The 16,350-nt window shown below is 38.8% G+C and overlaps 1 long non-coding RNA gene across 1 annotated transcript in view; it reads right to left on the reverse strand.

Annotated features, from left to right (window-relative positions):
- The window catches only part of LOC123794829 (uncharacterized), a 51,435-nt gene that overhangs the window by 14,623 nt on the left and 20,462 nt on the right, over window positions 1–16,350 (reverse strand). The window lies entirely within an intron of this gene.

A 16,350-nucleotide genomic window follows, 5' to 3' on the forward strand; every position in this document is an offset into this window, starting at 1 on the left:
TCTCATTTGCAGGGGATGATGAGATCATAAATACAGTTGACCCTTTAACAACACCTGTTTGAATGTCACAGGTCCACTTTAAGATTTTTTTTTAAGATTTATCAGAGAGTGCAGGCCAGCAGGGAGGAGCAGTGGGAGCACAAGCAGACTCCACGCTGAGCGCAGAGCTCGATTTCAGGACCCTGAGATCATGACCTGAGCTGAAATCAAGAGTCGGTCACTAAACCCACTGAACCACCCAGGTGCCTCTACACAGATTTTTCTAATAAAATTTTAATACTTAACAGTACTATAAATGTATTTTCACGTCCTTGTGATGTTAACATTTTTTCTCTAGCTTACTTTATTGTAAGAACAGAGTATATAATATATAAAATATGCATTCATTGGACTTCAGCTTCTGGTCCAAGATCGCAATGTAGGAAGACCCTGAACTCATGTCTTCCACAGACACACCAAACCAACACCTGCTTATAGAGCAATTCCTCCCGAAGAACTGAGGACTGACCGAACAGCTTCTGCACAACGAAAGGCCACAAAGAGAATAGCAAGAGACACAGAGACATGGTAACAAAGGGAACCACCACCCCCATTGCAAACGGCAGTGAGGAGCAGTAGTTCAGAGGGACCATGAGCAGATTCATCTGCCCTTGAACACAGGAAAAAGGCCACTGTTTACAAAGACAACCAGAATATATAGGCACCAACCCTAGAGCCCTGTCAAATGGGAGGGGAGCTGCTGGAACTCTCTCCAGGTTAGAGGGACTGGTGAGCCCCGTAGTTTGCATTCACCCTCTACCTTAGTAGCACAGACAAACGCAGGGTCAGGGTGTCAAAGCCAGCCTCAGCAAGGCCTGGACCCCTAGCCCACACCAGCCTCAACTGCACCAGGGAACAGAAACAAAAAAACAAAAATTCACTGCTTAAGTCAACTAGAATATAAAGGATCCAGCCCTAGAATTCTGCCAAATGGCAGAGGAGCTGTTGAAATTCTCTCCAGGTTGGAGGGACTGGGTTACATTCTTTCTCCTCCACCTGCCGCTGTGGACAGGAGCAGAGTCTGGGCACACTAGCAAGCCTACCACCTCAGTGAGCCCCAAGCCCACACCAGCCCCAGCTGTCCCACCAAGGTGGCCCCCTGCTTGAAGCGCACCAGTCCACCCCTGCTGGGCACTCACTATAGCTCCAGCCATCTCACCAAGGTGATACAGTTGCAAAACACCCCAGAATACTCCCAGTTCACACCACTTTGGCTCTACATGACTTGCCAGGGCACCCCCAGCTCTCACTTTGGCTCCAGACAATTTACCAGGGCCCCTTTAGTGCAGAGTGCTCTGGGACCTCCCCCCCACAACCATGCTCTAGCCACACCACTGGAGTGCTCCTGCACCCCAGGAACCCCAACCCACATCCACCCTGGCTCTAGCTGCCCTGCCATGGCACCCTCTACGTGCAGCATCTCAGGACACTCTGGCTTACACTTCGGCTTTGGCTATTCTGCTGGGACACCCCCTGTGCAGAGAGCCCCAGGACACCCCAGCTTGCACCTAATTCATCTTCAGCTGTCTTGCCAGGGTGCCCTCTTCACAGAGAGCCCCTGGACCTTCCAGTCTGCATCCATTTCAGCTGTCTGGCCAGGTTTCATTCTATAGAGAGCCCCAGGACTGCCCTGGCTCATGCCCACTTCACCTCTGGCCATTCCACCAGGGCAGCCCTACCCCCAGGCCACAACAGCCAGCCAACCAGCCAAAGTCCCCAGGCACACAGTTTACACAGGGATGACCACGTACAAGATCATTCCTTGTAGTTTAGGAGAAGTAGCTATTCTGCCTAATTTATAGAAATAAACATAGAAAGTTAAACAAAATGGGGAGATAGAGGAATATGTTCCAAATGAAAGAACAAGACAAAACCTAAATGAAATGGAGATAAGCAGCGTGCCTGATAAAGAGTTCGAAATCATGATGATAAAGATGTTCAATGGACTAGAGAGAAGAGTAGCTGAACTCAGTGAGAACTTCAACAAAGAGAAAATATAAATATTTGAAGAAAATATAAATATTGAAGAATACAATAACTGAAATAAAAAATACACCAGAGGGAATCAACAGATTAGTGAATGCAGAAGAACAGATTAGCAATCTGGAAGATAGGATAATGAAAAGTGTCCAAGCTGAACAGTATGAAGAAAAAAGTTTTTTTTTAAGAAAAAAGAAGTTTTAAAAATAGGTAAAGGTATCTCTTGGACAACATCAAGTGAACATTTGCATAATAGGGGTCCCAGAAGGAGAAGAGAGAGAGAAAGGGGCAGAAAATTTATTTGAAGAAATAACAGCTGAAAACATTCTTAACCTGGGGAAGAAAACAGATATCCAGGTTCAGGAAATACAGTGCATTCCAAACAAGATGAACCCAAGGAAGTCCACACAACAATCTATTAAAATCAAAATGTCAAGCATTAAAGACAAAGACAGAATTTTAAAAAGAGCAGGAGAGAAGCAACTAGCTATGTACAGGGTAATCCAATAAAGCTATCGTTAATTTTTCAGCAGAAACTTTGCAGGCCAGAGGGAGTGGCATGATATATTCAAAGTACTAAAAGGAAAAACTTTACAACCAAGAATACTCTACCTCACAAGATTATCATTTAGAAAGGATGGAAGGAGAGAGAAAGTATTTCTAAGACAAAAACAAATAATTTTTTTTAAAACCCCAAAAATAGTTAAAGGCATTCACCACCACTAAGCCAGCCTTATGAGAAACGTTTAAGAGACTTCTTTAAGTAGAAAAGAAAAAACCATAATTACAAGTAAAAAAGTTATAAAAGAAAAAAAAATGTCATGAGTAAAGTAAGCATACAGTAAAGGTAGTAGCAAACACTTATAAAGCTCGTATAAAGATTAAAGAGAAAAGTGGTACAATAAATTATACCTAAAAAAAATTAGGTAAGGGGACTAGTAAAATCAAAAGATGTAAAATATGGCAACATATACAACAAAATGGAGGGGAAAGTAAAAATGAATTTCTTTTAGAACGTGTTTGAATTTCATTGACACCTTCAACTTAATAGAGACTGCTATATACTTAGGATGTTATATATGAACCTCACAGTAACTACAAACCAAAACCTATAATAGATACAAAAAATAAGGAGAAAAAAAGGCAATCAGAACACTAAATTAAGTCATCAATCACAAGGAAAGAGAGGAATAAAAACGGAACAGAGGAGAACTATAAAAACAACCAGAAAACAATTAACAAAATTGCAATAAGTACATGCCTATAAATAATTATTTTAAATGTAAATGGTCTAAATGTTCCATCAAAAGACATAGGGTGACAGAATGGATTAAACAACAGCAACAAGACTCATCTTTATGCTGCCTACAAGAGACTAACTTCAGACCTAAAGACACATACAGACTGAAAGTGAAGGGATGGAAAATGATATTCCAAGCAAACTGTAGAAGACAAAAGCCAGGGTGGCAATACTTATATCAGAGAAAATAGACTTTAAAACAAAAACTGTAACAAGAGACAAAGAAGGGCATTACATAATGATAAAATGATCAATCTAACCAAAACATAACAATTGTAAATATCTATGCACCCAACATAGGAGCACCTAAATACATAAAGCAATTATTAACAGATACAAAGAGAGAAATTGACAGTAATATAGTAATAGGAGACTTTAATACTCCTTGTACATCAATAGCTAGATCACCCAGGCAAAAAAAAAAAAAAAAAAAAAAATAAGGAAAGAGCATCTTTGAATGACACATTAGACTAGATGGGCTTAACACTTATATACAGAACATTCCCACCCTGAAACAACAGAATAAACATTCTTTTCAAGTACACATAGAACATTCTCCAGATCACACACACAGGCCTACCTCAAACAAAACAAAACAGAAAAAAAACAAATACACACACACACCCTAATAAAATTTTCAAATGATCAATCTAACCTCACAAATAAAGGAACTAGAAAAAAAGTAAAAACAAAGCTCAAAGTTAGTAGAAGAAAGGAAATAATGAAGATCAGAGTAGAAATAAATGAACTAAAACAAGAAGGAAGGAAGGGAGGGAGGGAGGGAGGGAGGGAGGGAGGGAGGGAGGGAGGGAAAAGATCAATGAAACCTAGAGCAGATTCTTTGAACAAATGAAATTTATGAACCTTTAACCAGACTCAGCAGCAAAAAAAGAGGACCCAAATAAATAAAATAAAAAATGGAAGAAAAGTAATGATTGACACCACAGAAATACAAAGGATTATAAGAATCTACTATAGGAAATTATATGCCAAAAAATTGGACAACCTAGAAGAAATGCATAAATTCCTGGAAACATACAATCTCACAAAAATGAATCAAGAAGAAACAGAAAATCTAAACAAACAGCTTACTAGTAACAATATTATTGAATCAGTAATCAAATGTCTAAAAAAGTCCAGGACCAGATGAATTCAGAATTGCATTCTACCAAACTTTTCAGGAAGACTTAATATCTATTCTTCTCAAACTATTCCAAAAAATAGAAATGGAAGGAAAGATTCTAAATACATTCTACAAGGCCAGCATTACCCTAATACCAAAACCAGAAAATGACACTATGAAAAAAAAACTAAAAACCAATATCCCTGATGAACATAGTTGCAAAAATCCTCAACAAATATTAGCAAATTGAACTCAGCAATACATTAAAAGGACCATTTATCATGACCAAGTGGCATTTATTCTGGAGATGCAAGAATGGTAAAATAGTCACAAATCGATGTGATACACCACATCAACAAAATGAAGGATAAAAATCATATGATCATCTTGATACAGAAAAAGCCTTTAACAAAGTTTAATATCTATCCATGATAAAAACTCTCAACAAAGTAGGTTTAGAGGAAACATACCTCAACATAATTAAGGCTGCCTATGAAAAACCCACAGCTAACATCATACTAAATGGTGAAGAACTGAGAGTTTTGCTCTAAGATTAGGAACAAAACATGGATGTCTATTTTCACCACTTTTATTCAAAATAGTACTGGAAGTCCTCGCCACAGCAATCAGACAAGAAAAGGAAATAAAAGGCATTCGAATTGGTAAGGGAGAAGTAGAACTGTCACAATTTGCTGGTAGTGTGTGTGTGTGTGTGTGTGCGCGCGCGTGTGTGTGTATCCCTCAAGAATCCACCAAAAAACAATTAACAATAAACCAATGAATTCAGTAAAGTTGCAGGATACAAAATTAATATACAGAAATCTGTTGCATTTCTATACACTAATAACAAAGTAGCAGAAAGAGAAATTAAGAAAAAACCATTTACAATTGTACCAAAAAGAATAAAATACCCAGAATAAACTTAAGCAAGGTGGTGAAAGGCCTATACTCCAAAAACTATAAAACACTGATGAAAGGTAAAACAAACAATCCTAAAATTTGTATGGATCCACAGAAGAGCTTAAATAGCCAAAGCAATCTTGAAAAAGAAAACAAAACTAGAGGTATCACAATTCCAGGCTTTAAGTTATATTACAAAGCTGCAGCAATCAAATGGTGTGGTACTGACACAAAAACAGACACAGAAGTCAATGGAACAGACTAGAAAACCCAGAAATAAACCCACAATTATATGGTCAACTAATCTTCAACAAAAGAGGAACAAATATAATATGGGAAAAAGATAGTCTTGTCAACAAATGGTGTTGGGAAAACTAGTCAGCTACATGCAAAAGAATGAAACTGGATCACTTTATTTCACCATACACAAAAATAAACTCATAATGGATTAAAGACCTAAATGTGAGATTTGAAACTATAAAAGTCCTTGAAGAAAGCACAGGCAGTAATTTCTCTGGCATTGGCTGTAGCAACTTTTTTTTAGATAGGTCTCCTGAGGCAATGGAAACAAAAGCAAAAATAAACTATTGGGACTACGTCAAAATAAAACGCTTCTGCACAGTGAAGGAAACAATCAATGAAACTAAAAGGCAACCTATGGAATGGGAGACGAGATTTGCAAATGAAACATCTGATAAAGAGTTAGCAATCCAAAACATATGAAGAACTTCTAAAACTCAACACCCAAAAAAATGAATAACCCAATTAAAAAATGGGCAGAAGACATGAATAGACATTTTTCCAAAGAAGATATATAGATGGCCAACAGACACATGGAAAGATGCTGAACATCACTCATCATTAGGGAAGTGCAAATCAAAACTATAATGAGATATCTCATACCTGTCAAAATGGCTAAAATCAACAACATAAGAAACAACATGTATTGGCAAGAAGGTGGAGAAAAGAAGACCAAATGTGAGACCTTATGCACTGTTGGTGGGAAAACAAATTGGTGCAGCCATTGCAGAAAACACTATGGAGTTTCCTCAAAAAGTTAAGACTAGAACTACCCTATGATCCAAGAATCACAGTACTGGGTATTTACCCCCAAAATACAAAAACATAATTCAAAGCAATACATGCCCCCCTATTTATTGCAGCATTATATACAATAGCCAAAATATGAAAAGAAGTCCAAGTGTTCATCAATAGATGAATAAAGAAGATGTGGTATATATAGCCATGGAATACTATTCAGCCATAAAAAGGAATGAAATCTTGTCATTTGCAGCAGCATAGATGGAGCTAGAGAGTATAATGCCAAGAGAAATAAGTCAGAGAAAGACAGATTCACTCATGTGGAATTTAAGAAACAAAACAATGAGCAAAGGAAAAAGAGAGAAAGAGAAACCAAGAAACAGATTCTTGCCTATAGAGAACAAACTGATGGCTATCAGAGGGGAGGTGGGTGGAGGGATGGTTGAAATAGGTGATAGGGATTAAAAGTACACTTATGATGAGCACTGAGTAATGTATACAATTCTTGAATCACATATTGTACCCCTGAAACTAATATAACACTAGATGTTAACTATACAGGAATTAAAATAAAAAGCTTAATTAAAAAAACATCGATGAAAGAAATCGAAGATGTCACAAATGGAAAGATAGTCCATGCTCATGGATTGCAAGAATTAATATCATTAAAATGTCCACACTACTGAAAGTAATCTACAGATTTAATACAATTCCTACCAAACCACCAATATCATCTTTCACAGAACTACAACAAATAATACTAAAATATGTGTGGAACCACAAAGACTCTGAATAGCTATGGCAATCTTGAGAAAGAAGAATGAAACCTGAAGGTATTACAATCCCAGATTTCAAGACATATGACCAAGTTATAGTAATAAGAATATTATGGTATTAGCACAAAAATAGACACATAGATTAATGGTACACTATAGAGAGCTCAGAAATAACCCCTTAATTATATGGTTAATTAATCTACAACAAAGGAGGCAAGAACATGCAATGGGGAAAAGTGTCTCTTCAACAAATGGTTTTGGGAAAACTGGACAACTACATGCAAAAGAATGAAACTAGACCACTTTCTTACTCTATACACAAAAATAAATTCAAATTGGATTAAAAACCTAAATGTGAGACAGACCTGAAGCCATAAAACTCCTAAAAGAAAACATACACTGTAATCTTGGATAGAAGCTCTAGCAACCTTTTTCTAGATACGTCTCCTAAGGCAAGGGAAACAAAAGCAAAAATAAACTATTGGAGCTTCAAAATAAAAATCTCTTGCATAGCTAAGGAAACCATCAACAAAAGGACACGGCAACCTACTAAATGAGAGCAGATATTTGCAAATAATATATATAAGATGCTAATAACCAAGATATATAAAGTATGTATACAACTAAACACCAAAAACCAAATAATCCCACTAAGAAATGGGCAGAGGATCTGAACAGACATTTTTTCAAAGAAAACAGACAGGTGGCCGACACATGAAGAGATAATCATCATCAGGGAAATGCAAATCAACACCACAATAAGATAGTACCTGCTACCTGCCAGAGTGGCTAGAATCAAAAAGACAAGAAATAGGGGTGCCTGGGTGGCTCAGTCAGTTAAGCATCCAACTCTTGGTTTCAGCTCAGATCATGATCTCACAGGTCATGGGACTGAGCCCCTCATGACTCTCCCCACTCAGCAGGGAGTCTGCTTGAAGATTCTTTCCCTCTGCCCCTCCCCGATGTGTGCACGTGTGCTCTCTCTCTAAAATAAATAAATCTTTTTTTAAAAGACAGGAAATAACAAGTGTTGGTGAAGATGTAGACAAAGGGAACACTGTTGGTAGGAATGTAAATTGGTGCAACCACTGTAGAAAATATGGAGGTTCCTCAAAAAATGAAAAATAGAAATACCATATGATCCAATAATTCCACTGCTATGTATTTACCCAAAGAAAATAAAAACACTAATGCAAAAAGATATATATACCCCTATGTTTATTATTGCAAGATTATTTATAACAACCAAGATTTGGAGGCAACCTTAGTTCCCATCAATAGATGAATGGGTGAAGGAGATGTGATCTACATACAATGGAATATTAGCCATAAAAAGGAACGAAATCTTGCATTTTCAGCAACATGAATGGACCTCGAGGGTATTATGCTAAGTGAAACAAGTCACACAGAGAAAAATAAATACCATATGATTTTATGTATATGTAGAATATAAAAAACAAAGCAAAAACAAACAAACAAACAGAAACAGACCCACAGAAATAGAGAACTCATGGTTGCCAGAGGAGAGGGGTGGAGGATGGGTAAAATGGTAAGGGGAGCAGGAGATACAAGCTTCCGGCTAGAGAATGAATAAGACACAGGAATGAAAGGCACAGCACTGTAATAGCATTGTATGGTGCCCGAGGGCAGCTACGCTTGTGGTAGGCAGAGCATAACATATAGACTTCTCAAATCACTACGTAGTGCTCCTGAAACTAATATAACATTGTGTGCCAACTATACTTCATTTAAAAAAAAATGTGTTAACTGCTTTTAGGCTTTTGGTAAGGTTTCTGGTCAATAGCAGGGTAGTAGTAGTTAATTTTTTGGTGAGTCGAAAGTTCTATATGGACTTTGGATTGTGCAGGGGCTGGGCACCCCTAACTCCTATACTGTTCAAGGGTCAAATGTAATTGGTGGGGGTCAGATAAATACCATGCACTGTGCCAGGTGTTTATTTACATACTATCTCACTGCCAACATTTTATTTTTTTGCAGGTAAATTTTAAGTAGCATTAATAAATGATTCTAAAGGAAGTATAGGATTATAAAAGAAATGCAACATGTTGAAATAATCTGAAGCTGTACTCGGAGGCTGCGTGGGAAAACTAAGTCCTGCTCTCGCCCAGCCCAGCCCACTCCAGAGGTCCCAGGAAGTGTGAGTTGAGACCATCGAATGGTCTTTTTGCCCAAAAGAGACTTCGGAGATTTGCTTTGGTTTTAATAATTATATTTAGTGCATTGAAGTTGTAGGTCAGAAAAGCTACTTCTTTCCTTACACTTCTAACGTCAGCCCAAATCCTATTCTTTTCATAAACTTAGCAAATTTTATCACTTTTTAAGGGAATTTTGAATGTCTGTTTCCACTTACAAACTTAATGGAATGCTTTAAAATATCTGAAAGAGCAATTATAAATTTAGCTTCTTCCATTTCCTTTTTAAGTACTCCGGTTTTCTGACCAACTGTGGCCAAGAGGCCATAAGTGGGGGAGTTGCAAATTCTTCTCTTCAGAGGATAACTTTCACAAAGACATTTAGGCCATGTCCTCTCTTGTTACCCTTTGTTACTGGGAGACTGAATATAGAGTGGAAAATGGCCAGACCATATATAGAAATAGAACTCTGACCCACAACCTGTAGCAACCAGCCCAGGAAACCAACCTGTTATCTGCAATAATCAGACCAGAAAGCCAGCCAGACTTGTAGGAGGTCAGACTGTTTTATCTCTCATGACAGTCCAGGAAGCCAAACAATAACTCCTAAAACAATCAGCCCCAAATGGCAGGGACTTGATTAATAACTGACAGCTTAGCTAATTTTTACCCCTACTTCCAACATAGGATCAACCAGGGAAAGCCAAATGTGCCCCCTAACCAATCGCATAGGATGCCCTGCTTCTAGGTAGCCCACCTCCAGCTTCCCCATGCCAACAGCCTCCAACTAGATCACTCCTGGAGTCTTCCCCCTTTCCCACTCTAAAACTTCCTCACTCCTATTTCTACCATTGAGTCTCGGCCAAAATGCAATTGACAGCGGCTGACTCCTTTAATACAGCAAGCTTGGAATAAATCGATTTTGCTTGCTCTCATTTGGTTGATCTTTATTTTCACTAGGTTATTTATCCTCTGTAGCCTCTAGCTTCCTGATCCATTAAATGGGGCTATTTGATCATACCAGGCAGTGTCACTTTGAAGTTCTTAATGTCTTACATTGAATTCAATGTGCCAGGCAATAGAGGAAACCACAGGATGAATACAAAGCATCTTCTCTGAGGTGTAGGTTTCAATGATTAGGGGAGAAAGACCATATCAAAACAAACACAGATATATTTTGGAACTAAATGTAAAATGTAAGTGAATTTTTTAACGTAAAATAACAAAATTCAAAGGAATTGCTTATATTGAGCTGCTTCATCTCGACCCCTGGGTTATGCCTTTCCTTTTCTCCCTTCATTGGGACTTGGGAGGAAAAGTCTGAGAAATATTGACATATGCTAAAAGCACCTTGTCGGCCTTGAGATTCTAGAACAGTGGTTCCCTTGGGAGGGTTTGAGACCTTTTCGAGAGGTCTACCAAGGCAAAACTACTTTCATAGTAACACGAAGACATTATCTGCCTTCTCACTCTTGTTCTCTCAGTGTGCGGTGGGGTTTCCAGAGGCTACCCAACGTGTGACATGGCCGCAGACTGAACACAGAAGCAGTTATGAGCATCCAGCTGCTTTGTATTAAGTCAGACATTAAAAATATAAAACGATGTACTCTTCTCACATTATTTTGAAAAACAGTTATTTTTCATTAAAACAAGCAGTGGGTTTATTGCTATTTTAAAATTAAGAAAATTTTTTAATTTCTCAGTTTTATTTTCTAATACACAAAATATTACTAGATATGATTCACACAAACAAAATTTTTTTAGGGTTCTCAATTCTGTTTTAAGAGTATGAAGGGGTTTGGTGGCCAAGAAGTATAAGAATCACTGCTTTATAGCAGTAGAAATTTGAACCAGAGCCAACCATGGCATTCACATTGAGCTTGGACAGTACGGCTCCAAGTGTGAGGGGGGCAGAAAGACCAATGCAAACTTCCCACTCTCAGTGCATGTGAAATCCATCTTCTGGTCGATATTAATGACCCTCACCGAAGCTCAGGATCCAGCACAAGGCCTGCATTGGTGCTTCTGCTCAGACGAAGCCCTCATCCCTGACTGATGCCTGCTGACTTCTTGATCTTTATTTCCCAGCTGTGTGTCCTGGGCTGCCCAGTTTGATGAGGACTGCTGCAGTCTCTTTTGTGTATCCTGCCACATCGAGCACATATTTGTGTATATATGTTGGATTCCAGGCTGCCTTACTTAGAAATTCTGGAGTCTCAAGGGAGGAAATAGGACCACTAATATTAGTGAACTAGCATGCAAAAAGTGGTCAGAACTACAGATCCCGATGCTGGTTAGAGGCCCACTGTAAAAACACAGTGTACATTGAGCTTGCACACGACATGCAGGAAGCAATCTCATTAAAGATATTTCCTTCAAATAAGGAGGACAGTGTATTTATTCATTACCGTATCTGTAGCAGAGCTGGCAGAGAGTAGATGTTCAATAAACAGTCGTTGACTGAATGAATAAATAAGTGAATGAATGCGTTAACCTTCCCTGATACCAGATTCTTCCAACCAAGAGATTTAGAAAGCATACCCAGGAAAGTAAAATAAGGTAAAAATGGAAATGACAGTTGACTGTGCAACGTATTAAATCAAGATGGGTAGAGCTATGGTAGATGTTGGCTCCATACAATGGCTGAGTGGGTAGAAGTCCTGATTGTGAACAGAGAGAAAATATTTTTACTATACATGTCGCTACTTCTCCAGCCATCTGCCAGCTCTCTGCTGGCCACCAACCACCAGCCCACCACTGAAATGAGTCACAGTCCAATACAGAACTACAGCTGCTTTCTGAGGTGAGGTGACACCGAAGATTTTTTTTACAGGACATACAGAGGCCAATGTAGAGGCCAGTGCAGGGTACCTGGCAGGCTATCAATCCCCATGTACAAATGCTGTATTGAGCAAACTCCTGAACTCATCTGCTGTGTGGTTCTCGTGACTGACTTCCACTTGGTCCCTCCAACTGGAGACAGATCCAACCAGAAGGCAGCTTGAACAAGGCTATCATGATATTAGCACCCTGTTATTCCCTATCCATGGGAAAAGGGTAAAGGAGAGTTTTCTGGGCATGTGAGCATTTGAATTTGGGCTTTTAAACAAACTCTCAAAGGCAAATGCTGGCTCTCATTTTCATTCAGCCTAACTGGAAACAATAAGTACCAGGGTATGCAAGATAGGATTTTGCTGCCATATTTAACATTGATTTGTCCATGAAATTAGACTTTTGAAAGGACCAGCTTTTGCTGACTCATTCTATTATGTCTTCATTTTATATTCAATATATCATTTTTTAATGTGACTTTCTTTCGGTTAAGTCTTTCTTTTTCTCTATCTAATTTCCTAAGTTAGATTCATTTGACAATTCACTCCACAAATTGTTGTGTCTATTGTATGGCAGCCATTGTTTTACGTACTGGAGACAGAGTAGTGTTGCTTAACTCACTAATTTTTTAATACTGGTATTTAAGACCATAAATTTCTCTGCCTCATTAGGGGATATCTTCCCCTTCATGGATCTAGTCAGCAAAGACTGAAAGAAGTAGGTGTTTCTTAAAATGCCCAGTTTTCAACAAAAATCCAAAGGCATACAAAGAAACGGGGAAGTGACATCACCAAAATGGTGATGTAGGAGACCCCAGCCTCCTTCCCCAGACAAAGATCAATAATTAGACAACTATCCATGGACAAAACCAGCACTGGAAGAGCCCTAGAATCCACTCAAGTAACTTCAATACAGTGGAACAAAAATCCCAAAAGTAACTGCACAAAAAGTGAAGGGAGACAGTGTCATTGTGTCTGTATCATCCCATCCCCCAAGCCAGCATTACTCGGTGCCAAGAAAGAATTTCACAACTAGAAAGCTTCCCTCACTAAGAAAGACAGAGGTGCTTTTGCGGCCCCAATGAAGGTTCCACGTCAGTTTTATCCCACAAAGATGGGGTATAGAATGGGCTATACAGGGACAGCTGGGAGCAAGGAAGAAAAGCAGTAGCAGTCACACAAAGGGAGTGATCACAGTTCACAGTGACTTGCTTTATAGATAAACCCAGAAGCTTTCAACATAGAAGAAGGAACCAATGGCCAGCATTTCTGCTGTGGGCTTCCTGCAGATTTCACCAGTTTTTACCCCACAGGTGTTTGGATTCACTGATGCCAGTCAACTGAGTCCCTCCCTGCTCCTTTTCCCTGCCCTAGAACAGAACTGGCAGCCATCCCAGGCCTCTGCACCTACTGGAATGCCAAACAGCAGCCTATTCAACCCCCTTGAACGACCCCCACCACCAAGAACACAACTGAGGCTAGCCCCTCCAGCTGTACTCTTGCATGCTGCTGACCTGATGCACATCACTGGCCTCCACTGCAACACACATGCCCAGGGAGAGATTACACGGTCAAGGGAGAGCGCACATAGCCAGGGCAGCACAGCTGCCAGTGAGCCTCCACTTGGCACTGACCCTTGTTGCCTGGTCTGGCCCCCACCACTATGTTTGTATCTGCCACCTACCTGACACTCTATGGACACCTGCAGCTGGTCTCCAGAGCTGAGTATGTGTACACCACTGGCTTCAGCCACAGCTGCTGCCTGCCCTGGTCTCTAGCCATGGACATGAAGGCATCTCACTGAGGATTCCAAGAGGATCCCTTGCAGCCACTGCAGACCACCAACAGTATCTGCCAAGGACCACACAGTTGTCAAAGCTATGGACTCGAATAGCTTGAGCCAAAAAACACACCAACCTCCCTAGACCCAGTGCTACCACACACCCCTGCAATTCACACCCTGCACCACTAAACCTGGGATCACAGCACACTCCAGTGTGCCCTCACATGCAAGTGAAAGTCTTCCCTTAACCAAATGAGTCCATAAAGTCTGGAAGAGGCGACTGCTTCCTCAAATGTGCAGGCACCTATGCAAAGCTACAGGAATTACAAAGAATCAGGAAAAAAGACACAACCAAAAGAATACAGTAAACCTCCAGTAACTGGCCTCAAATAAAGGGGGATCTAGGAATTGCCCAACAAAGAATACTAGAAAATTGTCCTAAAGATCCTCACAGAATTATAGGAGAATACAGATGAATAATTAACAATATCAAGAAAACGATTCAAGAACAAAATGAGAAGTTTAATGGAGGTAATAAACAACAACAACAACAAAAAGACATAAAAAAAGAACCACACAGAAATTGGAACTGTAGAATATAATAACTGAAGAATTCAACTGAGAGCTTCAACAGACGTGACCAAGTAGAAGAATAAGTGAGGCCCAAGACAGATCAACTGAAATTTTCCAAATCAGAGGAGCAAAAAGGAAGAAAAGTAGGGAAAAAAGTAAATAAAGCCTATGTGATCTACAGGATACTATCAAAAAACCAATTTGAGAATTATTAGAGTCCCAGAAGAGAAATAAAGAGAGAGGGAGATGGGGGAAGAGCTTAATTAAAGCAATAATGGCTAAGAAGTTCCTAAATCTGGAGAGAGATTTGGATAGCCAAGCCCATGAAGCTCATAGGTAACCAAACAAAATCAACTTAAACAGATCCTCTCCAAGACTCATTTTAATAAAAATGTAAAAAATCAAAGACAAAGGGAGAATCTTAAAAGCAGCAAGAGAAAAAATAACTCACAAAGGAACCCCCATAAGGCTATCAGGTTTCTCAGCAGAAATTTTACAGATCAGGAGAGAGTGGGATAATATATTCAAGGTACTAAAAGGAAAAAAAAGAAAATGCTAACCAAGAATACTTTACCGAGAACTATCCTTCAGAAATGAAGGAAAGATAAAGACTTTCAAAGACAAACAAAACCTGAGGGACTTCATCACCATTAGACCTGCCTTACAAGAAATGCTGAAAGGAATTCTTCAAGCTGAAATGAAAAAACACTGATCAGTAACATGAAAACATATGAATAAATATACAACACACTGGTAGAGGTAAGTATATAGTCAGATTCAGAATACTCAAATACCATAATATGATGGAGTGTTAACAATTTGTTGATAGATACACAATATGAAAAAGGGGAATTGTGACATTAAAACGTAAAAGGAGGGGAAATAAAAGGCTACAGATTTATATGCAACTGAAGTTGTTAGTGTAAACTGTTCAATCAGATGTTATATGTAAGACAGTATCCACAAGACAAAAACCTATAGTGCATTCACAAAAGATAAAGAGAAAAGAATCAAAGCATACAACTGCAGAAAATCGTAATTCCAAAAGGAAGGCAGCACCCCCCAAAAAAAGCTGGGGTGGCAATACTTATATCAGACAAAATAGACTTTAAAACAAAAACCATAATAGGAGACAAAGAAGGGCATTACATAATGATAAAGGGATCAATCCAACCAGGGGATATAACAATTATAAATATCTATGCCCTCAACTTAGATGCACTTAAATACATAAAGCATTATTGACATATATAAAGGGAGAAATTGACAGTAATACAATAACAGTAAGAGACTTTAACACTTTTTTCACATCAATGGATAAATCACCCAGGCAGAAAATTAAGGAAACAGTGGCTTTGAATGACACATTAGACCAGATGCACTTAACAGATATATATAGAATATTTCATCCAAAACCAGCAGAATGCACATTCTTTTTAATTGCACATAGAACGTTCTCCAGGATAGATCACATGTCAGGCCACAAAAAAGCTTCAGTAAATTTAGGAAGACTGAAATCATATCAAGCATGTTTTCTGACCACAAAAATATGAAACTAGAAATCAATTACAAGAAAATAAACTGGAAAAAAACACAAACAACTGCAGGCTAAACAACATGCTACTAAACAACCAATGGGTTAACAGAGAAATCAAAGAGGAAATAAAAAAATACCTGGAGGCAAATGAAAATGGAATATGATCGTCCAAACTCTTTGGGATGTAGCAAAGGGAGTTTTAAAAGGGAATGTATATTGATATAGGCCTACTTCAAGAAACAAGAAAAATCTCAAATAATAGCAATCTAACCTGACACTTAAAGGAGCCAGAAAAAGAAGAACAACCAAAGCCC

Source organism: Ursus americanus, chromosome 25 (genome assembly GCF_024610735.1).
Source record: "Ursus americanus isolate L20-20 chromosome 25, mUrsAme1.1.p, whole genome shotgun sequence".
In the NCBI taxonomy this organism is placed as follows: Eukaryota; Metazoa; Chordata; class Mammalia; order Carnivora; family Ursidae; genus Ursus; species Ursus americanus.